At 40.2% G+C, this 25,511-nt stretch overlaps 2 long non-coding RNA genes across 2 annotated transcripts in view; both read right to left on the reverse strand.

The window, feature by feature from the left end:
• The window catches only part of LOC146526110 (uncharacterized), a 200,449-nt gene that overhangs the window by 56,338 nt on the left and 118,600 nt on the right, over positions 1 to 25,511 (reverse strand). The gene's annotated exons all lie outside the window — the stretch shown is intronic.
• The window catches only part of LOC146526111 (uncharacterized), a 29,117-nt gene continuing 17,458 nt past the window's right edge, over positions 13,853 to 25,511 (reverse strand). The window contains exon 2 of the long non-coding RNA XR_014873160.1: positions 13,853 to 25,303. This is a non-coding gene — a long non-coding RNA (uncharacterized LOC146526111). The remainder of the gene's footprint in view (positions 25,304 to 25,511) is intronic.

Below are 25,511 nucleotides of genomic sequence, written 5' to 3' on the forward strand. Positions count from 1 at the left end.
TCTAACCTCCTTAGAAGCATCAGCCAATTAGGACAAAATCAAGGTTAATATTTCATGTCACATTTCCTGACAGGAATCCTAACTACAACTGGATGCCTGGCATTGTGCTTCTCTTGGACTTCTTCACAGCCACGTACCACCTTTAAGAGATGACATTCACAGAGGTGATTTGGCATCAAATACTTGGGAGCTGTTTATGTGGCCTCTGAAAGTCTGTTGCAAGGGCAACACACAGTGTACAGTTCCATGCAGCTGGTCAAACAATCCTTCTATGGAAAATGTGCTCAGGCGCTCTCAGACAGAACATAATACAAATTTTATGGGATGGGTGTTTGCATGCAAAGTCAATGAAAAGACGCCAGTGGGCATGATTAGACTCAAATTCACTCGGAGTGTTGCAATCTGAGCAGGTGATGCATCAGGCTGAGCTAAAAATGCTTCAACTCCTGTAAAAATATTGCATTTCTCTGGGCTTTATGAATCTACTTTGAAATGAACAGCGATGTGAGGAAAAAAGCCAACTGGGGGAAAAAAGCAGGAGTTCTTGGTGAGTTCTGACATCAGTCAGAGACAGAGCTTTCTCACAAACAGAGGAAAACAGGAAATCTTTGGTTGAAGGTTATGTTTTTAGCTAGCTTGTAGCTAATGGACCTCAGGAACTACAAGAATAATCTAGTTGTTCTTTTTAAGGCTGCTCCTTTTAGGATTTACCACAGCAGATCTTCTGCATCCATCCAGTCCTATGCCTGGTATCCTCTTCTGTCACGCCAACCTTCACTACATCTACGAAACATCTGTATTGTGATCTTCCTCGTTTCCTCCTCCAATATATCAACGATCCCTTCTTTGCAAATACCTAAACCATTTCAACTTTGCACCTCTAACTTTGTCTCCAAACCAATCAACCTGTACTGTCCCTATGATGTACTCTTTGCTGGTCCATTCTACTCACTCCCAACGAAAACGTTAACATCTTTAGCTTTGCCACCTTCAGCTCCACCTACTGTCTTTGTGCCTATGCCACAGTCTCCAAACCATATTTCATTGCAGGTCTCAACAAAATCATGTAAACAGCTAAGGTTTAAATACTTAAATTTATCACCATCTCCACTCCTTACAGCTTTACTGTTACACCCGTTTCCCTCTTAATTACATGCATGTATTCAGTCTTGCTTCTACTGACTTTCATTCCTCTTCTCTCCAGAGCATGCCTTCCTCTCCCCAGACTCTTTCACCTCCTCCTTACTCTCAGTACAAATCATAATGTCATCTGCAAACATCATAGTCCATGGGGAGTCCTGTCCCACCTCATCATCTGTCAACCTGTCCATCATAAGTAAACAGTAAACAAGAAGGTGCTCAGAAATTACACCTGGTGTAATCCCACCCCCACCTTGAATCCTTCTGTCACTCCTACTGTGTACCTCAACACTGTCTTGCTGTGGCTGTCAGCACCAGTACACTCACCAGAGTGCAGGGGAGGCATCCCCCCCCTCTGTCCCCTTCTGGCTGCCTCTGCCTCAATTTTATCCCACAACTTAGACATTCACATTGCTCACACTCTCATAACACATACATATAGGACCTTGGGGGTGGGCACGCTACACGGGATCCTAAAGACCATCAGGGCGTACAACCTCACCCCTGGCGTCGTTGCCCACCTCTCAATTTTAAATACATTTAGACATTGAGGGCTATCAGGAGGGGCTGTGCGCTTACCTGCTGCTCTCTGGCAGGTAGCTCCATGCCGCCTGGGTTTTAAATGCACCTTAGAACACACATGCATCAACACTACATATGAGCGGGCAGAGGGAGGTTTGGAGTCTTCACACACCCGTTCTCTGCAGCCTGATGGAGCGGGGGGTCTGGGAGGAGGAGTTGGCCGTCCAATTGGGGTCTGGAATGTGCCTCCCTGCTGCTGCCGAGTCGGGGCAGTCTGCTTCTCTCCACCCCAGGGAAAAGGGTAACACTACCTGGGTCTGGGTGCAGTTTCCCCCTCCAGGGGCAAGGGGTTTTCTCTTTTTTCTTTCTCAACAGGTGATCCAGGTGATTGATATATGTATTTTTTGCCTGCTTATTTTGTTGTTTTTTGTTTTCTGCCCTTTATCCCCGTCCCTCTTCCCCGCTGTTTTTCTTTCCCTCTTTCTTTCTCCCCTTTCTTTTCCCCAGTCAAATCTGTCCCTGATTAGCAAGTGAAAATGAAATATAATAAACAATAAAAAAAAAAAAAAAAGATGAATCAAATGACCTCCACAGTCAAAGATCCCAATCTAACAGAGAATAGGATGTGGTATCACTGACATTAAAACCTCTGAGGAGGTTTCCAGCACCTTGTTAAAGAGTCACAGAAGTTCTGAAGGCAGGAAAAAGTTCAACCCAGCTCAGGTGAGGTGTACCTAATAAAGTTACCGTGGCTTCAAATGGCATTTGGATCATATTAAGTAGATATAAACAATATTTTTGTTTTCATAAAAACTAAGAACTTTTATTCAAGTTAGTGGCAGCATTATTTTTTTTTAAATACTTTAATGGCTGTTCCTGTGGGTTGACATTAAAGCAGCCTTATTAGTATTTAAAAACTGCCAAAGTCTGTTAGGTGCACATAAGTTTGTTTACAGTGGAGTCCCGCCCACTTATAATTAGTGAAAAACATCAAAACACTGAAATCTGCAATATGAAAAAACCCTTAAACCCTGATCTTATATTTCAGATTTTATCATTCACGGTAAGAAGTAGAAGAAATTAATTTTGGAAGATTTAATCAAAATCTCACTGATTAAATAAATAATTGTAAAGAAAAATATGTACAGAAAAAATCCGACAAAAAGATTTTTGAGAGACAAAACAGTGAGGATCTAACCATTGATCTGTTCTCAACACCTGTCTAGAACACCTATCATCTTCTCCCATCACATTCCATTACAGCTCCAGTAACTCCACACCAACAACCACAAGGCACGAATCGAACAGGCCATCTGTTTTCTATCATACTGTACCCTGAGGCTGATGCCGTGTCCTGTTAAAAGCCACCTTCCCAAAGCAAATATTTTCATGGTAAAACACAGGGGAGTTTTTTAAGCCTGTGAAACACATCCAAAAGCACTATCCTTCTCTCCTATATTTCAGTCTGTCTGTCTGAAAGATGATATAGAGTTGGCTCAATCCATTTTGATACTTTGACACTGTCAGCAATGGACTGAAACAGAGAGCACAATACTGAGCCATGAGGCTTGTGTGGCTGCAAATAAAAACACTAGTGGCAGCCACCAGCCTCCTAATAGATCCACCTATGGTATGAATGAGAAAATACTAGATGACTTCCTTCTTGAGTTATGGCATTCACAAGATTTTCAGAAAGCTTGACCTCTGACTTTGGGGCCAAGGTCGCTGAGATTGAACCTCATCCAAATATTTTAGTAGATACATTTATGTTATCGATTTAAAAGTTCTACATTTCTTGTTCTCGAGTTGGCGCAACCCATAAAATAGACTTGTGCAAGTCATTAGAAATGATGTAGAGTAGCATTTAGACTTAAATAAACCAAAAAGTCAGTATTACGAAACACACACTGTACTTGCATTTGACTTGGAGATCTGAGTTCACATCTCGTCCCAGAAGTTTCACTGTCATTAAATGTTTGCTTTCTTTTTCCTCTTATGGTCCGGTTAGGTTTAGTTTTCAAAACTGTTTGAGCACAGTAGGAAAAGCTCATAATTTAGGTTCTACAGCGTTAAACACGTCTTTGAAATAAAGCTCCATTCTCTGAGGCTTCTAGGGTTCCCTCCCACCTAAAGGTCGTGACACAAGCTCACATTTTACATCCAATTATCCACACAACATTAGAGGTGGCTGTACTCTATAATATAGGTCACAATAATTTCTTGCGCAAACAACCTTTTCCTGGAGGTGGAGAGTGTTTATTCATATTATAATCACCAAATGGGAGATAATTTATAGACAGTTCAGGGGTATTAATGTCAGCCTCCAAGTTATCAAAAACGTAATTATCCTGTTTATTAGTCGTACAGGCGTGCTAGATAAATTGACCCAAATGTACTATTTATATATTGTTACATATCTGTAGCAGTTCATTTAGAAGTGAAGCAAAAGCTCAGTTGTAAAAACCTTTAGATGTATCTGTGAGTAATGCAGCAATCTTATACTGTAGCTGTTGTTGCCAGATTTCAGAGTATCTTCCATCTACAGCCTGTAATTACAAGTAGGAGGCTGAGCATTTATTCGTCTCTAGCTGTTTGCAATTATGCTCTGTACAGTACGAGTTGAACACGGCACTATGCATGAGCTGTGAGATTTCCAGCATAGATGTCAAAGGGCATTACGCCTAGCAAAAAGTACAGTAGTGGTACCTAATTATCGTGCATCTTCGTAGTAAAAGTATAGCATTATCTTTGAAGGAGTTGTACAGTATTCTTGAATTAATCCCTCAAAGTTTCATAAAGAGGCTGAAGGAAGCTGTACTGCAGGTGTTAGGGTGAACTAGATGTGCATTTACCAAATCAACAACTTCAAAATGTTTCATTTTGTGGAACAGAAAAAACAGTATTTTTCAGTTTTTACAAACTAACCTTTCGGACAGCTTGTTCCATGTTGCCTGCAATTGCAGGATAAATACAAATCATATGTGGATATTACTACAGAGAATAGTCTACTTAGCCTGATTACTGTGCTGTAGTGTGTACAACTGTTAGCAACAAAGAGGTGAGACCTTTAGAGACTTGTGTGGTATTTCAACATGATTCTGCCTCATAGGGTATTCTTCAACATCCTTTACTGCATAAGAGCTGCGAAGTTGAGTGTAACCTTATTAGCTTGCAGTAGAAATGAATCCACTGGGCTACTTTTAATCAGTAAAATTGTGCATTCCTGCATAAATAACTATGCAAATAAGCAGTGGAATAAATGAAAATGACATTTTTGCCATGCTTTGATTCATTGTTTTATGTTCACTTTATGCTATTTAATTTTCTCCTCACTATACATTTAACTTCTCTGCATTTCAAGATTCTGTTTTTATTGCCTGATATTATGTCTGACTCATCTCTCATACCTCAGGTTCCTCGAGGTTTACGCCGCTGTCTTTAGACTGTCTAGTCTCCTTCATCTCCATCTCTCCTTCATGACTCAAGTGGATTTAACAGGTAAATCAATCAGGGATCAGAGCTTTCACCTGGATTCACCTGAGCAGGCTGATAGATGGAGACAGTACCTGCTCCTGATATCCTCATATTTTGTCCACTCGGTAGATTTGCCCTGCTGGGGCCTTCACTGCTAGTCTCTGTGCTCAGTGTATTTGGTCTGAGGGGTGATTGATGTTAGAGACTTTTAAATGTAAGAAGAAAAGAGGCGAGAACAGGTGAGCGAGGAAAGGGTCGAAGGAGACAAGAAGCAAAAAATGTACAGAGGAGAAGCCAAACAGGAGAATGCTGAACCAGCTGTCTTCACACATGTAGTAGTGTGTGTGTGTGTGCGTTTGTGTAATGAAACTTTGGCCGGCATCCGGATGCAGCTAGTACCTCCCTATCCTAGCCCCATCACCACAACCACCATCCTCCACCTCCCCCATCAGGCTGATTAATAGTGAGAAGAGCCAGCTGCATTCCTCTCCCCACAGAGAGGTCAGGCATATGGCAGAGTGGAGAGCTGAGCAGCAGAATTATCATATCAAACCTGTTTCCCTCCAATACTTGAGGGAAAGAGCATTTCAGAAACTGATTCTGGTGGGGAAAAAAACAAGCATTATGAAGATCAAGGTGCTCAAGCCATCGCTGACAACCACTGTTAGCATTGAGATTATGGACTTTTTCTCTGACTCGTGCTATGTGTGAGCTGCCAGACCTTTTCATCTTCCTGACTATATCTGTCCTCGCACCAGTCCTGATTTAAATTATGCATGGAGCAGCAAGGCCAATTTCCCAAATGTTTAAGCCTGTAACCTGCGAGGCACAGTCCTGACCTCCACTCTACACAGAAACTCAGCGGTTGATGGCTTGTAGAGCTTCAGGACTGGGAGGTTTGTACCAGTGTGGTTTCGTGATTAAAAAGCAGCACAGGGACTGCTGATCCTGTTAGGATCTTGTCTTAAGTAGGAGTGGAAATTAATATGATTCACCATTTAGAATCATCACTCCTGCTAACTGATCCAGTTCTTTAATGATTTCAATTTCAGATTGCGTTCTTGATTATCTGTGTGAGAAGCAAAGCTGGCCAACATAGAGTTTAAACCATCAGGACTACTTCTTTTTATCTGAACACAAAGAAAAATGTTTGCATATGACTCAAGCATGAGTTTCACACCACTGTTTTCTGGTGTTCAACTGTCAGAAAACATGCCAACATTGCTATAAGGAGCTGATAAGCCTGGAGAGATCTAAATAAGGACTGGATAATTTTAAATGTCTTTTTTTTTAAAGGATAAATGGTTCTTAATTCCTATCTTTAGTCTTAAGGTCTCACAAGAAAACCAAAGATTTGTTTCTAAATTTACGTGGCATGTAGAGTTTAAGAGTTTGACTGTGAAAACATTTTTTTTAATCAGTTTTTTTGGACATATCAAGTTACCGTAGCACGCCACCTCCACTAACAATATAAATTTAGAAACATCAAAGTGCATTAGCATCAGCAGTTCTCCATTTACTACTACTGGTATTACAGTCCACAGTTTGATAGCTACCTATGAATTCATCATGCAAATGCATGTTCCCAGAGTGCTTTCTAATATCCAAAGAATATGGTGCTAGAAAAAAAAAGAAAGAAAAAAAGAGCTGCAAAGTGATAAAATATTCTGCATGCAGTGCACGCGGAGATGCTGAAGCTCCAAAAGGCTGAAGCTGAAGTTTGGTGGGTGACGTCACGATAGCTAGGTCCACATTTTTTACTGTCTATGGCTAAAAATAGGGCAGATATTGTTAACTTTCAGTTTTAGAAGTTGACAATACATTAGTCTTGTTTCTTCTACAGCCCCCCGAGGGCAAAAACACATACAAATGTAATCAAACTTTATGGCTAGAAAAAAGGACTATATTTACTTTTGGAAATCACTTGCATCTAGTCAACATTTGGAACACTACATCTTTTACAGATAGTGTTGCATTATGGGACATTTGTAGTTGGTTCGATTACAGCTGGTAACACAAATCCTCTTTCATGTTGCGTCAGGAAGGCTATTTGGTGTAAAACTTGTCCAAATCAAACATGCGGAGCTCCCCTCTGTGACAACCCCGAGTGACAAGTGAGCAGCCAAAAGTAGCTTCTTTTAACTTTAATGTCGAAATGCTTGAGACTACATTCAGCCAATTTAGTGGAACATTAAGAGTTAGTTATAACTAACAGTGTTAGCCCAATTTAGCTAGCAGAAGTTTCTAAAGGCATCTATGACATGTTTTGATGCCACAGATGAAATAAACAACAACTCACCAGCTAACAAACTTATAGCAGTTCTTGACGTCTTCACTCCAGAGATGAATCTCGAAATCAATCTGCCAAATAGCAAAGAATTACTGCTGTCACAGATGATGAGCTCACAAAGATTGTGGGAAAAATGGGAACTGTCAGGGGAAATGCTTCTGACTACTTCAAGAAGCCAAAAGGAGACAGTGTGAGTCTGTGCCTGATAATTGAGATCCACAAATGCAGACTTAACTTACTACATTATTTCATATTTCACTTATGTGATGATGTTTTTTCTCATTAGATTAAGGGTACTGCAGAGAAACCCAACAAAACAGGTGGGAAAGTGTCTCCTTTAGCAATGCCACACACTGCAAGCCAAACTCACGTACATACTAGAGATGGACCGATCCGATATTACGTATCGGTATCGGTCCGATACTGACCCAAATTACTGGATCGGATATCGGCGAGAAATAAAAAATGTAATCCGATCCATTAAATATCAAAAAAGCACCTCACAAAACTTGCTACGCGGCATAACTCGGCTCATAACCGTAGCACGTAGCAGCAGTGTGCATCACGTGATAGAGCCCCTGTGTGTATTTGTAGCCTTGCTAGCAAACCAGCATTTCATCTATGAGGACGTTTTCCCAGAGAGAAGTAAAGCAAGTGTGTAAGTTCATCTCTGAATGTCTGTAAAGCGTTCCCACGTTAAGCTTAACAACCATACCCGGAGCGACTGCCTCTCTCTCTCTCCTGCTGCTTCAATCGTGAAACAGCTTAATGATCAGCTGATCGGCTTTTCTGTCGAGAGTCCGTCTCTCTTCTTAGTTTTTGGCCCACTTCTCACCAGAAAGAGGAAACCAGCGGCTGAACAACAGCAGCACGTTTAAGCTTGATAAGCTGTTGTTAGAATTTATTTAATATTACTTTCTACACCAGGATCTTTTTCTACGTAGCTGACGGCTGGTAATTGTGCAGGGGCGGATCTAGCAAAGTTTAGCCAGGGGGGCCGATAGGGCATGAACAGGGAAAAGGGGGCACAAAGACATACTTTTCTTTCTTATTCTCATTTAAAATGTCTAGTTTTTAATAAATAATTATCTGACTCTTACACCCAAAGTTTTAATCTTGTGTAAAATATATAGAAGTCCATTACTGTATATAGTAACTGTTAAGTCTAATATACCCTAGTAAGCTATAGTACTTTTTCCTTGGGAAGATACCATCTGTGCAGTCTGCAATTCTGTTGAAGAAAGATGTTGAATCTATTTAATTATTCTTGAAAAATAATTTATTTTTGTGCATTTTCCCCCTGCATCAAATTAAATTTGATTACATCGATTAAGCATCATGAGGTGGTGGGTGGTTCCCTATTTTTTTTTTTTTTTGCTGGGAGTTTGCAACCCTATTAGTTAGGTTGCTTAAAATTTCTTCTAAGTACTCTTTAAAATACCAGAATAGGGAGGATGGAGCAGGTTTAACTTTATTAGATTGATCAGTATTGCTGAACTATGACATATTTTGGACGCAGTGTATTTTTTACATACAGGTATAACAGAATAGCTTTAGTGTTGTTATTTATTTAAACTTGAGTATAAACTTATACAAAATGCAGCAAGATATTAAAAAAACGTTTTGTTGATTAAAAAACACACTATATCGGATTCATATCGGTATCGGCAGATATCCAAATTTATGATATCGGTATCGGTATCGGACATAAAAAAGTGGTATCGTGCCATCTCTAGTACATACCTGCACATATAACATTTTTAGCAGCAGGGGCATTAAACGCTACAGCTCAGAACACATCTATAGGTTCTTATGTTCACTGCAATGGGATCCTGCAAGTACAGGTTTTATGACAAATGTGAGAGATGTGAGTGTGAATACTACTCAGAAAAGAGTCAAGGCCATGAGAGGTATTTGAAACAGGATGTCTCAGAAAGCCGTTACAAGCTTACATACTGCTGCTCACGACAATATTTGAGTGATGCTCTCACTTAAGCAACCCAGCACATAATTAGTGGCTTCCGCATGCATTAAAAGAGTGACGGTAGTGCTGCGAAAGTACAGAAAAATCAACAGATTAAGTTCAGTTCCAAAGGTTATATTTAATTTATGCATGTTAGATAACGCAGCTCATGAGTGTGCCTTGTTAGGCAAACTCATGCCTTGTTTTGCCTTGTTGCCTTCTATCTTTGAAGGTCACTGGCACTGCAGTGTCCCACCTTACTCTCATCAGTATCTCATTCAAACTGCATGCTGTCTAGAATCCCCTGTGATAAACATAGCAAAGACATTCAGCCAAGTTTTGCATAAATTCTAACAAGTAACTTTTGGACATTAATATATTCATTACAACAGCAAGTTCCTTCTTTAATATGTAAGTCTTTTTTAAAGGCAAACATTCATACATAATTAGAAACGGGATCCTGTAATTTGTAGCAGCTAATTACACCTTTTTGCCTAAGTGGGGATGCTAGATAGCAGCACTGCTGGCTGCCTCTGTGCTCAGTGGCAGGGAGGAAAGCTACTTCCCTGTTGGTATGAGACACGGAGTGACAGCTGATTGGATAGTCTGCTGTTGTTGTCGGACCTCCGGAGCTGTGGGAACCTGCTCTGTTTGTGCCTGACAAGAAAACACTGTGTTTTAAGGAGTAAGAAAACAAGAAGCGGGTTACAGGGGGGACAAAAATGTACCAAAAACATTTCCAGGACGAGATAAGAGAGAACCTAGCTGGAGAAGAGGTAGTCCAATCTCAGCAGCACTGTAGGGGAAATCTTTCTTGTCGCTCTGTGTTCGGAGAAACACACTTAATGTTTCGGTTTGTTTGGGCATTTTATTCCCTGGAGGTCTAATTTAGAACGAAGCGATCTGATTAGCCCAGCTCCCCCAGAGCCTTTCCCATGGGAGCCACCACCAAGGGCATCACTTGAATCGCAATCAGAAGGTGCAGAAGATGAATTATATTTCTTTTTTTTAAGGATGTTTTTTTTTTTAAATCTTTTTCCTCCAAATTCAGATCAGTGGCGACTATCATTTCTTTAGCCCTTTGCTGTTAAAGGGGAAACACATTTTTATCAAACTTGTTAAAGCTGTTTCAGACTGCAGTGCTGCTGTAAGTTCACAAAATATAATTATATTTTTACTATGCATGATTGCATATCTGTACACTTGAAGATCTACCAGCATTCATGCTGCCTAAACTAGATTTTTACACGCAACATAATTTGCTTTAATTGCATATTATGTACTAATATTCAGTGCACGTTCAAATGGCATAGATGTTTTTAATTTTAAACTCCAGCATATACAGTGATACATCTTTTTATTTTTTATTTTCTTAGCATGTGTTTAGACTGAGATTTCTCCATTCTATTGCAGTTCTAAGGCTGCATCTTATTAGCATTTCCTCCAATAACAACCTAGAAAAGCAATTCTCTGAATTTTTAGGGTCTGGAACCCAGTACTGGGAGGAAAGTTTCCAAGAAATCCCTTATTTTCTTGTTTCTGGTTATGTGCATTTTTCTCATTTTCCCAAAGACCAAAGGTCCCAAGTATGTCATATGCTTGTTGTGTTGACATAAATCAGTGTTGTATTTTCTTTGTGGATGTAGCAGGAGGAGCAAAACATCCATGTGTGTGCATAAATTAATAAATACTACCAGAAATTGTTTCCTTCATATATATATATATATATATATATATATTAGGGGGTGCAACGATACTCGTATCGATATTGAACCGTTCGATACAGTGCTTTCGGTTCGGTATGCATATGTATCGAACAATACAACATTTTTAATTTATTTTATCAACTTTCCTTCTGACGGTGCTGTCTGTGTTAAGCGCTCAGTGGATCTGCGCTCGACAGTGCAGCCTAGGCGGAGTAGTCGAACACAGATTTACTGAGCGCAGGGCAAGCTAGCGAGACAGAAGTTAAGCTCTCCTTGCAACATGGCAAATTGAACCTCCCCCACCCTCATTCAGATCTGGCGTTTGGAACTATTTTGGTTTTCATGTGACGTATGACCCTGAAGGTAAGCGCATCATGGACAAAAGTAAAACAGTATGTTGGATGTGCCAGCAATGCTCAATTACATGGTGGGAACTAGTGTGTTAGTGCAGTTACCTCGTTAACGTGTTGGCCATCCAGCCCCACACACGGGGCAATCCGTGGTAGCTCGTTAACGGAGATTTGCCATGTTGTGGCGTTAACGTCATTTCAGATTAACGCTGACAGCACTAGTGGGAACACAACGAATATGACTGCACATTTACTCCGACATCATCCTCGTGCAAAGACAAGTGGAAGCAGACAAAAACAACAAGCACGCATGCTACAAACTTTACCCGAGTCATTTAGCACATGATTCTCCTTATGGGGACCTGATATGTTTAATATGCTGCTGAGAATATAGCCCAGAAGAAGCGTATAGTATAGCTTTTATTTTGAAAAGAGCCATTTCTCTGTAATAAACTCTCTTTTCCAAAGATGAGTGATTCCTCAATCAGATACAGGGCTCGCAAAATCGCTAGCCCAACGTCCAGGGGCTAGCGATTTTTCCGGTCGGGCTGCCCTGCCCTGCCCGTCGGCCTATCGTAGGAAGGAAAAAATATATGTCAATGCTTTTGCATTCTTTCGGAAATATAGCTGGGTAATTATGTCATTGGCATCGGTGAGCCACTGTCAATATGTGACATATTGAAATCGCGTTTGAATTTGCGCTTGTTTTTTGCTTTCACTTTGCAATCGCACAAACTGTGTATAGAGAGCGACAGCACTGATTGGTGAGTGACGATAATTTGCGCACCAATTCTTCTGACATCATCTTATCAATCGTTAGCTTACTATGCAAACATGGCAAGTGAAATCTCCCGCAGCTTAAACATGTGAGAGGTTGATCGCAGAGAATCGCTGAGCGTTATGTGAGTGCGTGTGTAAAAGCAGCAGGATATATATTTTAGTTCTGCTGAGCCAAATAAGACAGGTCAGGGTGAAGAAGTGACAGCCAAAGAAAAGCTTACCACAAAACGGAAAAGTTATGACAAATCAGACTATAAGGCAAAAAGAAAGTGCAGCTTTATGGTTTCATGGACAAAAGAATTTCTGTGGCTGCAATATGACGAGCTAAATAACCAGGGCTGCACATAAGTGGTCTGCAGGTGCGCATTCGCTGTCAAAATAAAAAACGTGCACAAGATAAGAAGTTGCAACGCGTGTTTGCATACATAAGATTTTCAGGAGGAGGACAGACATTTGTTTAGAACTCTTAAAGATGTCGAAGAAGCTCCTTTAAGCAGTTACTTTGGTGTTCCTCCACCTCCAAAGAAATGTCAGAAGGAGTCCGAACCACAAAAGAAGCGCGGAAAAGTGGTTGCAGGAGGTGAGCTGGCTTCAAACAAATGATGAACGCACAGAGAGATGGTGCAGAATGTGCCGTGAAAATTTAATAAATGACAAATTAATAAAAAGGCATGAACATTTTTTTGTATCGAAAAAATATCGAACCGTGACACCAAAGTATCGAACCGAACCGAACAGTGAATTTTGTGTATCGTTGCACCCCTAATATATATATATATATATATATATATACACACACACACACACACACACACACACACACACACATATATATAAAACAGGACACTAATTAGCAGTCTCTCTAGTGAGTCTGTGACCATGTGGACAGAATAAAACTCTTGAAAACACTACAGTAAATGGGATTCCTTGGACCAAAGAACATCCTATGTGCTATGCACACTTATACACGGGATACAGAAAGCTGTTCCAAAGGTTTGTTTCTTATAATTTGGGGGCGATCGTGGCTCAAGAGTTGAGTGTTTGTCTTGTAATCGGAAGGTTGCCGGTTCGAGCCCCGGCTCGGACAGTCTCGGTCGTTGTGTCCTTGGGTGAGACACTTCACCTACCGCCTACTGGTGATGGCCAGAGGGGCCGATGGCACGATATGGCAGCCTCGCCTCTGTCAGTCTGCCCCAGGGCAGCTGTGGCTACAACTGTAGCTGCCATCACCAGTGTATGAATGTGAGAGTGAATGAATAGTGGTATTGTAAAGCGCTTTGAGGGGTCCTGAAAAGCACTATATAAATGCAATCCATTATTATTATTATTAATTAATAATGGTTAGTTAGATAGGTGGGTCATTAGATGGATGATTTTCTTTGTACACAAGAGAAATAAAAATCAGAGACAAATAAATACAAATACAATATAAAGTAAAATGCCCGTGCTAACAAACTGCTGATTGAATTAAAAAAAATTAGGATGATGGAACTTTGTCAATAAGTCATCCCTTATTTCTTTACATTGTGCTAGGAGAAGGGAATTAAGCTAATTATTGAATACTGTGTAAATATACACGGATACAGTATTAAATCAAAAATAGAGTTTGGACAGTTTGTTGTTTGTACAAGTTTCTGCAATGAGTTTTTCACATCGCTATGGAGGAATTTTGGCCCACTCGATTTTTTGGCAGAAATCTTTTAATTCAGCTATATTGGAACTTTCCCCCTCATTCATTAAAGTCCCAAAGCCTTATAAATGGCTTTGTAATTCTTTTCAGACTTGAATGATTCACATGTCACTCTTAAGTGGATTAATAAAAAAAAGTGCCAAGAAATGTGAGGTACAAGAACTGGACTAAAAATAAGCAGTCAGTGTCCAAAGCAAAAGTTTGAAAGAACTTCAGAAAACCTGGAAAATTACTGTTTAAGGTCACTTTTGAAAGAAATGCAAAACTATATGACTCCTTGAATGCAAAATACAAAGACATGTGAAATGTCTCAAGACTGTTACACAGTAATGTACAATCCTTAAGGCATCTATCATCTTGGCATTTCCATTTCCTGTAAAATCTAATCTTATGGAATGGAATTAACTGACATTTAAGTATTCTTAAAACATTCCTTCAGAATGTAACCAAATAAATGAGAAAAAGATTAAGCAAATGTGTTAGCCTCACAACAGACAGGCGACATGTCCAGATGTACCCTTCCTCTCATCCTGTCACACATGGGATAGGGTCGAGCCCCCACACGCATCTGAACTGGATAAGCAGTTTAGAAAATGGATGGAAAATTAAGCAGTTCCTTTTCTTACAGGATTCACTCCATGCTCAATACAATGGTTAGTAGATAAGAGGACCTTCCGGGTCAAAAAGGCGGTGTTATGTAAATCCTGTAAAAATTTGTGTCCTCCAATTGGCAGGATGTGATGTGATTTAATAACTCCAAAATCTTGAACTGTAGTTGACAACAGTGATCTTTGTTTTGCTCTGTAAGAGCAGACCTTTAGGGAGGTCATACGAGCAGCATGTGAATCATCTGTCTTTTAGCAGCTTCCGGTTAGCATAGCCCTAGCTTGCACCAGATAAGAACATGGACCATTGTTCATAGCTGCAGCCCAAGATAATGGTGTTACCTGAACAGCAGGATATAATTCAGTGATCGGGTGAGCTTTTTGGCTGGGAAACATGAAAACAGGATAGGGCAGTAGTGGTTGGTTCACAACAACTGAATTTTCCAAAAGCTAGCAAAGGGATTGTCCACTAGTAAATTAAGTCTATTTCTTGGAAACGCGTGTAAATGCTTTCCATCTGTGGATGTGCCGTTCCGGTTAAACGCTAATAGCGTTTTTCCCTTAGTACCTACACTGTGCATGAAGTTGTCATAACAACGCAGCCGAAAGTCTCGTGATGCCACACAGTCATGGTGGACGTCAAGGTGATGATGCACCTGCTGCTCGGTGTCTGGCTTTTTGTCAGACTCTGTAACCATAGTGTTGGTTTTTGTGCAGCCAATTCCCTCATTGCTGGCTTTCAACAATGGTGGCTTTGATTTTCTTGAAGGAATTGCTCTCATGACTCATCGAGTCACACCGCTGACAAGCTATTCGGTGGCAGTCTGCTGATGTCACATTTTCAGATCGCTTGAAATCCCGGCTGAGTTGAACTAAAAAACTTACCTAGTACCAGATACTACCACATAGTCAAGCTGAGCAAGTAGGTACTGGTGAAGAAGGACTTTATGAGTCCCTGGACCGCTTTTAAATACCAAGAAGGTAGCGACTAAAAGTAAAAAGGCGACATCTGGTTGCACTGACCAGTTTTCAACTGCAGTTAAATACTATTTTAACACGCTGTTTTTGGTGCTCAAAATGAGAATTATTTCCTACCACTGCAGTGAAACAGTTTTAAGCCGTAGTATAAACAAGGTCATTATCTCAAACCTACACTGCACACTTCTGCCTCCCAGCAGGGCCCTAAAGCTCTGAAAGGTATTACAGCTGAGCAGTTGAGTCAATGCAAATGCGTTTCCATGTTCTGCCTCGTGGGAGTATTTGTGTGTTGTTGTCAAGTGATCTTAATGTCACCGTGCGTGGCTGAAGAGATTGTTTTCAACAGTGGTGTACACGTAGCCCACACAAGCGCTGATGTCTATTTATGAGAAAAAAAAGCTGACAAGGACATGACTGAACACGCCGTATGTGTTGCATATCTCCAATAATGTACATAAAAGCAGCATAATGTTTTATAGAACGCCAGGATGGGTGAAGAGCAGGCTGACGCTGGATATACCGTGATGAAACATGACTGCAGCTGGAGGGACTGCACACGTGTGAATACCACGCAGTTGGTGATGCATGATAGAGATGTCAACTAGCAGAGTGGCTATCAATCAATAGGCGTGATTAATATGATCATGTTATTCTTGGGAGCTAAACAGGCTGTGGGATTGCGTTAATCTACCTGTCAGCTTCTGTTGGTTTTTCCCCAGCAGACTGTCAGTTTGATATTTGTTTTGTTTTTCTGTTTATCCTGTTACTGCTGAATCATTTAACTGAGTAACAACTGTATCGCCGCCGTGAATCGCTGTTCTGGGCTCGGTGTGGTTAGTTATGCTCTCATGCATTCTCTCCCCTCAGATTCTCTCTCCTCCAGACACATACACATCGAATTTCACACTCACACCGCCGTGCACACAAGCCCTTCCACTTTTCCACCTGGTGTGGGAATATAAATGATCAATTTCCAAGCTGAAGTAGAAATGCTCATAGAGGAAAATTAAATCCCATGCCTGAGGCTGATGGGATATTTATCTCTCCTGTTTTATCTACTGCTCTCTTCCTTCAGCAGTTGGCACATTTTCCATCAGTGGCATTCTCCTTCAATCAGTTGCACTGTGTGTGCACACCAAGACACGGCACCCCCTCCTCTCATAGCAAGTCAGGCTTTTTAATTTAATGGATGCACCTCAGAACTCAGTGAATTTAAAGGGAGGCACAACACTGTAATTGCACAGCCTCTCTTCCATACCAAAAATCTTAAATTTCACAAAGATAAGTGATCTGATTGTTTGCAGCGGGAGACAACACAGTCTTAATTAGTTGAGTTGATTTTAGGCACACAAACAGTTGCTCATCTTGAGAGTGAGAGATGCACTCCTCTGTTGTCAGTCTGCTCACAATCAGTGAGAATCAATGGCTGATTCAATCGCCCAATCACCTGCGAGTAATTATACCCCTGGCTAAAGGTAAACATGGTTGTCTGAAGTCTTCATGGGCTGGCCCTTTCCAGCGCAGCCCGCTATTTTTATTTAGTACTTCTGATTTTATCTTTGAAGATGCTGACAGCTGTCAGTACCAGTGGGCAGTTCAGGTGATGAAAACCCATTCCTTTCTCCTCAGTGTCCTATCGATAGAAAGCGGTATTGACCGATGCGCTGATGTGGAGGGAACTGAACTGCGGGAGGCTGGCGGAGTCGGCGGATGTCCACGGCCCTCTGGATTCATCAACCTGGCTGACAGTCAGAAGCCGAGTGATTCTGCTGGTAATCAATGAGCCCTTTAAGTAATGCATGGTTCCTCAGAGATGCTCGTAAGATGACATGTTTAAGGCAGGGTCACAACTGAGTTTCTAATGAGAGTTGTGGAAGGCTCCCATAGGCCTGAAAGCCACTTACTGACACATGGGAAATAGAGAAAAAGGATGATGTCGCACTTAATGGAAGCATTTGTAAGACATCACATATTTCATTAGTTTCCTGCGAGCAGGAGAGAAAAATCCATCACTGCTTATGTACCGCACAGCTGAAACAGATGAGTGTTGATTTAATCTTAAATCCTGAAAAATCCCCGTTATTATTACTTTAGAGTGAAATTTAAACAAAGACTACATTTACACACTAAACTGGACATTGTGTGGTGAACCCCCTCAACTTCCTGTGTTTGTGTTAAAAGCTGCTGATGTGTTCAAATTTAAATTGTGCAACATCATATGGCCTATCCTTTAATGCATGGCATACTATTTGCTCAGTGTCTTGACATAAAGCAAATCCTTCATTATGTAATAATCTTCCCCTATAATCTGCCTGTCAATAGCCACACTCTGTTCAATGTAATTAAAAAAAACATGGTGATTAAGACATCATAATATTGTAAGATATTAGACCCCAAACTTCCAGGCAAGAGGAGAAACTCATTTACTTCGAGCTAACATCTAATCAATTCACAAAATTCATAATTTACTGAATATGTCCTATTTTTTTATTATTTGGTTTAATTACTTTTCTTATGCATTTACTATCTTGCTATATTACTCTTCTTATTATCCAACTTTCCTGATTAAATAACCATGTTGAATTCTCCATTGCCCAATTAAATTACTTTTTAAATGATCCTTTTGCACATATTTCTGCTCTCATCTCATGCTCTCTCATCAGGTAAAAATTAACATTTTTAGCTTTTCAAATTAAAAACTATAAAGGGATGTGTCTTTTGACTGTGTGATGTTTTTTACCTGTTCAATGTAAGCTGTGGCTTCTTTTTACAAAAACATCAGCATACTGTATTTTTAAGAGCAAAAATGACATCCAAATTGCTAATTTAAAGAAATTACATTTTGCATTCCATTAGTAGGTCAAGCATGCAGCCTGAGGGCCAAAACCAGAATGCGACAGAATCCAGAGTGACTCTCTGGATAGCTTTGCAGAATGTGCAAATTGCAGAGAAGGGCAGCATGCATTTTGGACTTTTCACTCTATTTTAACAGGAAGTGGTTGCATAGATGTTAACTTCATCTCAGCCAGACGTCTGATTCGTCCGTTTTACCAACTCCTCTCTGACAAATAAAGTCCCCATGGCATCTTATACCACCCCGAAGTAGGATAGTTAGGCCTAGAAGCCTAGATTGTAAGAGTAGTATTTGTTTTGAATTAGAGGAAACTGACTGGATTTGAATGAAATTACAGAAATGTTTATTTTGTAAATAAAATATAAACAAATGGTTAAAAGTAAATGTCTTCAGAATATATCTGTTCTTTTTCAATTTACAAACATATTTAACCATACACAAAAAATAGCTTCCTTAAGAAGAATTATAATTTATTTCCCTAAATTGCATAACTACGGAGCCCCGCAGGGGACATGGGAGAAAAAAAATTAAGACGGACTTTTGCGAGATCTCGCAAAAGTTGAATTCCAACAATGACGGCAGCTATTTAGTTGTAATATTACTCTTTCTGGGTCACAAAATACACTTTTAAGATATTTTGAGGCGTGAATGTAGTTATGTAAACGTCAGATACCTGCTCGGTTTACAAGACATCACATATTTGCAAAAGTGCTCCAACGTTTTCGGAGATCTGACCTACTACAGGAGACCTAATACAGCCGGGAGGAACACCGCTTTCCCGGCACATCGTGCCTCGACCTCCCGGTCGGCTTCAAGCTGGCGGCCTCCGAAGAATGCGGCTAAAACTTTTGCGAGATCCCGAGTTTGTTTTGCGAGATCTCGCAAAAGTTTTTGCGAGATCTCGCAAAAGTCCGTCTTAATTTTTTTTCTCCCATGTCCCCTGCGGGGCTCCGTACATAACAAACTAAGGATAAACGCAAACCTCTGTCTTAAGTTAAAATCTTTACTTCAGTTAAGTAAATATCTAGTTACTTTATTAAGTTCTGAAACTAATGACAAATATATATAAAAACAATCAACAACTCACACTCTGGATCCCCAATTGTACCTTTTTAATACACAACAAAAGTGCACGCCTCTCCAATATCAGATGCCAATTCTTAAATCACTGGTGTTCTGTTGAAACATGTAAAAAAAACTATATTTAATACAAGTATTTACGAGATGTTACAACACAAAGAATAAAGAAAACACTGACTGTAAATGTTTTTCATACATTCCACAACTAAAGAACTGGAGAGAAGTTTGCTTTGTGACAGATCACACATTCTTTCTGTTTTGGGTCTGAAGAAGGAAAGCTAGTGGTGAAATCTTACAGTAACTAATGGAGGACATATTTATGCCGTGTATTTGTCACTGTAAAAGACCTTTCAACTCCATTTCATTTATATAGCTCCGGTTCACAACAGTCTTCTCAAGGTGCTTTGTACTGTTCAGTAACGACCACACAAAATCAGAGAGAGAGAACCCCAACAATCAGATAAACCTCTATGAGAAATATTGTTGGGCGCATGGAAGAGCTGCCTCAACTAACTGTGCCAGATGGGAGCACCAACTATAAGCGTTATCAAAAAGGAACGTTTAAAGAAAGAGTGTGAAAGATGAAGAATGTGAAATTATTAGGATTTAAGCCAATGAAGAGAAGCTAATTATGGGAGAAAATAGGTACATTTACCTATAAGCCATGAAATTGTTGGCTATTATTGATAATTGTGGTTAAAAGAGCTCCCCTTAAAATAAAAGTCAGACTGATCCTTTGACTGGCTGGATGCAGATATCGCCTGCATAAATGATGGAAGGCATGAACGTCTGCAGAAGACGTCTTTGTACATACGCTGACATGCCCTCAACATACTATTACTCTATACACTCAAACAAGTAATGCTTCCCTTCAAGAACAAACTGATAGTAATTCCCAAATTCATTTATATGCAAATTCAGTTTAGTCCCTCACCCTGCTCACTGTCAGACTTGGGTGAGGATATGTTTTCTGACTAAAGTGTTTTCTGGATATGACGGGCCGCAGGGATTCACCTGAAGGTGTGTGCTTGCTTTACGGTCATGATGATGGATGCCGCAGCTCACTCCTCCTCTCCTTCTGTCTATATAAGAGCTATTCTAAGATAGCAGACTCTAATATTCATTCAAGATTTGATATTGTTTCAGCATTGTTTGTCGCTGGCGATTTTAGCATACTGCTGTGCAATCCCTAAAAATATCATAACCTACTGTAATCCAGCCTATTGAGGATTGTCTCAGTCCACAAAAAAGGCAGCAGAGCGAGGAGCGAGGAGCAAGCCCCTTTGCACATCATTTTCCCAAAGTTGAAAATAATGATAGCTTTAGTTTTACCTTTGCTTCCCTCAACCTTTGTCTCCTCACACAGCTTGTTCACATGGTTCTGCATCTCTCAGACTGCCACAACTGTTCCAATATCAAAGTCAGGGAGCACAAGCAAGGTGAGGAGAAAGTGGCTGCTGCAGCAAAAGATGTTGTGGCTGACTTCTCTGCAGTCAAGGCAGAGAGAAAAGTTCAACTTTTAAGAGCGGACAGGGTGAACTGGACTAACTGATTAAGGGTAAGCAGAGTAAAAAAGCAAGTGATTCAGTTCCAAAACACATGATACCCAATACACAAGAGTGCTGATTAAATTAAATAGAGCACGAATGCCACAAAAAGAAACACTACATTTAACAATTGTTGAATGAGAGCAATTCCGCATGCCAAATTAGACTCAGAGGATTCATAGATATTGCAGCTGCCTAATCAAGGGAAACGATTTTTAAAATGTGGGCAGAAATAATAGCAATCTGGGAAAACAGACACAGTGCATATGCAAGGTAACCTGTTAAACACAATCAGAGATCAAGGTTAGAGCAAGATGCCTTAAAAACTACTCACTGGCCACTTCATCTGTTCAACTGCCCATTAACACAAATATCTCATCAGCCAATCACGTGGCAACACCTATATTTAAGCAAACAGGCATGGTCAAGATGACCTGCTGAACATCAAAATGGGGTGACATAAGGAAGTGAACGAAGGGCTGTTTGAGTATTTCAGAAGCTGCTAATCTGCTGGAAAAGAGACATTCCTGGGGTTTACAAGAGAATGGTCCACACTGGTCCATACTGTTACTGGTAACTCAATTGTTACAAACCAGGTAGGCAGAAGAACAAACAATGTGTTGTAAGCAGATCAGCTCCAACAGCATAACAGGTGCTTCTTCAGTGTTACATCCCCTAGGAGGATGTCTCTTCTCACTACTAACCCTTTGTTTTGTCCAGGCTCCACCTCCTCTGTCCTGATTGGATGCTGCGCAGAGTCCGGCTGATTGGTAATCAGCCGAGCACTATTTAAGGCCTGTGGAGCTGTGCTTCTGGGCCCTCTGGCCATTTTGGTTGCCATACTTGAGCAGGCTTGCATGCCTTTGTAGCTGGTATGAGCATTGTTGTTGTCATGTCCAGACTGCTTGTAGGGGAGAGCTGCCTTTTGCTTTGACACCCTGTTTTTTCCTGTTTATGTGCTGTTAGGTAGGTTATGGTTATAGGTTGTATATTTTGTTTCTTTGGAGTTAGGTAAGTTTCTTTTATTTTCTACATCAGGGATGTTTTGTTTGTTATGTTGGCCTTGGCTCTCCCTGACGTTACACCTCAGTCTGGACTCAAATCCCATCCCCACTGTTAAATAAACCTACTAAAATTACCATCTTGGCTCCTCCTTCTCTATCCACCTTTATGTTCGTCCCTCCAACCCCCTAGACTAGCCGGGGGACGTAACATAAATCTGCTAAAAACTAAAGGTTACAGGTTGTAGACCACCTTTAACCTCCTAGGACCTGGCGTCCACATATGTGGATATCACATTTTGGGTTATTTAGACCAAAATACTCAATATTGCTCTACAAGGGCCTGAAATCCACTTAGGAGGACATTATACTGACACTGTTCTATCAAAATTTTAAACGAATATCCTCATATGTGGCTCTTATTTTTCTTAAAAACAAAAATAAGGTGGAAAAAAAAATCTGGTAATTCTTTGTTTTTACATTCATCGGGCCCCAATCAGCCCAAATATCAAAGAGAAATTAAAAATGCATGCCGTGGAAGAGTACGGGTCTTAGGAGGTTAATAGCAATAACTTGTAACAAACTAATTTTTTTCTGGCATAACTTTATTAGTCTCTCAGATTGTTGCAAAGGAGCTTTGTCTTGTTCTTCTTTACATCCTCATTTCAATACTTAGTGTTTATACACATGGCGTCTGTAATTTGACTTCATTTTTTAGACATAACACAGAGTTATATGTTTTTCTGTTAATCTGGGGTTTTAGTTATCTAAGGACCAACATTGTTTTTTAACATGCACTGATTAATGAATTCTGAAAATTGAAAGAGTGTGTAATTTCTTTGTACATTTGTTTATGTCTCATACATCATTCTAGTCAACACAATACAATCAGAACAGGAAAATATTTATTAGTATTTATAACTTAGCCAAGTTAAATTATGCTGTTAGATTAGTTTTACAGCCAATCCAGCAGCTCATTTCTCAAACGAGTATTTGACAGGAACTGGTAACATGGGCCATTTCTTAAAACTAAATTCATCCTGATGTAAAAGCAGTGTAATAAATTAATTTCACTATAATCTCTGTAAATACTGCCTAGCCTGAACATCACGACTCAATGGCTGCGTGGAAAGTTTCATTACAGAAAGAAAAAAATCTTGATAATTTAGTTTACCTGTAACATACAGCCCTGCCTCCAGACATGAAACTGACTGAACATAAAAACAAAACCTTGGAGCTCTATCACTTTGAGACTGATCTTGAGAAAACTTATTTTGCTGCAGATACATGCCTTTTTTTCAGTTCAGCAACTTTCTGAAGCCCGTGTTCTCCCTCTGCAGCTCCATATTTTTGCTGGTATATGGATTCAAACATCGATGTTTAAAAAAAAAACAAAAACAGAGGACATCTCGTGGTAAATGGGTGCATGTACCTCTCTTTGCACTCGCTTAAAGACTCCTACCTCAGCTGAAATTGTCTGGCTTCAGCACAGACTTTCCTTTTTGCTGCATTGATTGCTACATAGAAGGCTTATTAGTTTGCAGGTACACTGTAGATTCACCTTTTGGTCTAAGTCAAGAAAAAGCCTTGATTTTGATGCGTGTTAAGCTGTCTATACATAATACACATAAGATAACCAGGGCCAGCGGGTATTATCTAACTGTGTCCTGTGTCCCCTCTACTTCAGTGCAATTATTCCAATGTTCAGAATTCTTTTTTTCTTTGTAGGAATTTGACTAATTTAATAAAAGAAATTGGGAGGTTTTGAAAAACAGGTTCAAAGATTTTTCTCAGACTGAAAGCCTCAGGAAGCGACCAATTCCCAGCTGTGATGTGCTGCTGAGGTCTGTCTATCCTTCTCATTTTCTCTCTCTCATTAAAGTTTTTTTAACCCTCCTTTGCTCCGTGAGCCTCCTCGCTGCCTCTCTCTCTAACTCATTCTTTCTATCTCTTATTCATTGTATGTCACCCTGGATAATAGTTTCAGATCAGTGCTCTAACTGTGAATGCTTTTCTCTCTTCCGCTTCTACACATTCCTCCTCATAACCCCACATTAGAGTTGGCGTCGTGGACCGAGGCTGCCTCTTATTAATACATGCATACAAGAAGATCTGTGTCCAATCTCTTCCGCAATTGAATTCTATTAATATTCTTTTTGGCAGCTGTCTGTGCAGTGATATAATTGCTCATTTTTCATTGTTGGAGTGTAGGTTAAGTTTCATGAGGATTTTTTTGGAGGGTTGATTTGTGTTGCCGCAGGGCCAACATCTCGCAGGGCTTCGACTGTTTGCATCACGGCTCCTCTCCGTGATGTCTTGTTGCTTTTTTTTTTCCGGTGGGTATTGTGTCACAGTTATCCACGGGCAGCATTATGACGGCGACAGAAAATAACATGCTATCCTTCCACGAGGAGGGGTGAGAGAGAGGACAGAATCCAAATGTAGCTGAGTGCATCCCACTCTCGTCGCGCACTGCAAAACAACCGGGAGAGATTTTTAGTGCGAGCGGAGATGGTGACCTTGACTTTAGCTCTGGAAGAAATGGCCGAGCTGCGCCTCCAGAGTACTGTGGAGAATATGGAGACCTGTCAACATGAGGGATGTTGTTGTGCTGTTGTCTGGTAATAAAAGCAGCCATCATTCGCCACAGAACACAGTCTGTACCTCGACAACATGAAGAAATGAACCACCCAGAGATGCATGCCTTTCACAGCTTTGATATGTTATTAGCTTTTTGACATTTATTAAACCAAAACGTAATACAGTACATCATGGGACAATAGAGCTTTTTATTATATATTTGACTATTAATGGTCAATTTGGCATTTGCTGTGGCTCTAAACTACCTCCAGGCAGTTCAGCTGTTTATTAAAGATGGTAGCTAGGAAGGAATGGAGCATAATGCTATTTAATTTAACTGCATATGCATTTCACGCTAGTAAAATATCATGATTTACAGTTATAGTTCCATTTCAGTTGCTTAAACGGCAGTGGTAAATCTAAGTGCTATGAAAGCAACGGCCTGAGAACATGGTAAAAAAAAAAAAATCAGTGCATTTTTAAGACTGGGACAGTTTATTCTCCACAGGTGGTGACAGAAAGTAATAACAGAAATCGGAAGAATTGAAAAACCATCAGACTTCATCAGAAATTAATCGAGATAACTGCCGCGATATTCTTCAAAACAGTATAGTGAGAGTGAGAACAGCAGGCACAAAAAAATCAATTTTCATATCACAATTTAGCTGTCGGGATTTCTTTTTTTTCCAATATAGAAGCACAGACAGGAAACTAGAATGTCTAAACCACTACAACTCTGAAGACTGAACCTGCATCTGCTGTGGAGATGGAGACAATGTTATTTTTAAACTGTCTTAAGTCATTGTGGTTTTGAAACCTATGTATGAACTGTATCTGAGTGACGTTTAGGGGTGTAGTAAATTTAAGCCCTGAAAGGTATAAAACACCTGCTTAGGCTCTGTAAGTTGGGGATCGGCGCTGTCTGCGTACAGCGGGCGATCTTCCCACGCG

Source organism: Neolamprologus multifasciatus, chromosome 1, assembly GCF_963576455.1.
Source record: "Neolamprologus multifasciatus chromosome 1, fNeoMul1.2, whole genome shotgun sequence".
In the NCBI taxonomy this organism is placed as follows: Eukaryota; Metazoa; Chordata; class Actinopteri; order Cichliformes; family Cichlidae; genus Neolamprologus; species Neolamprologus multifasciatus.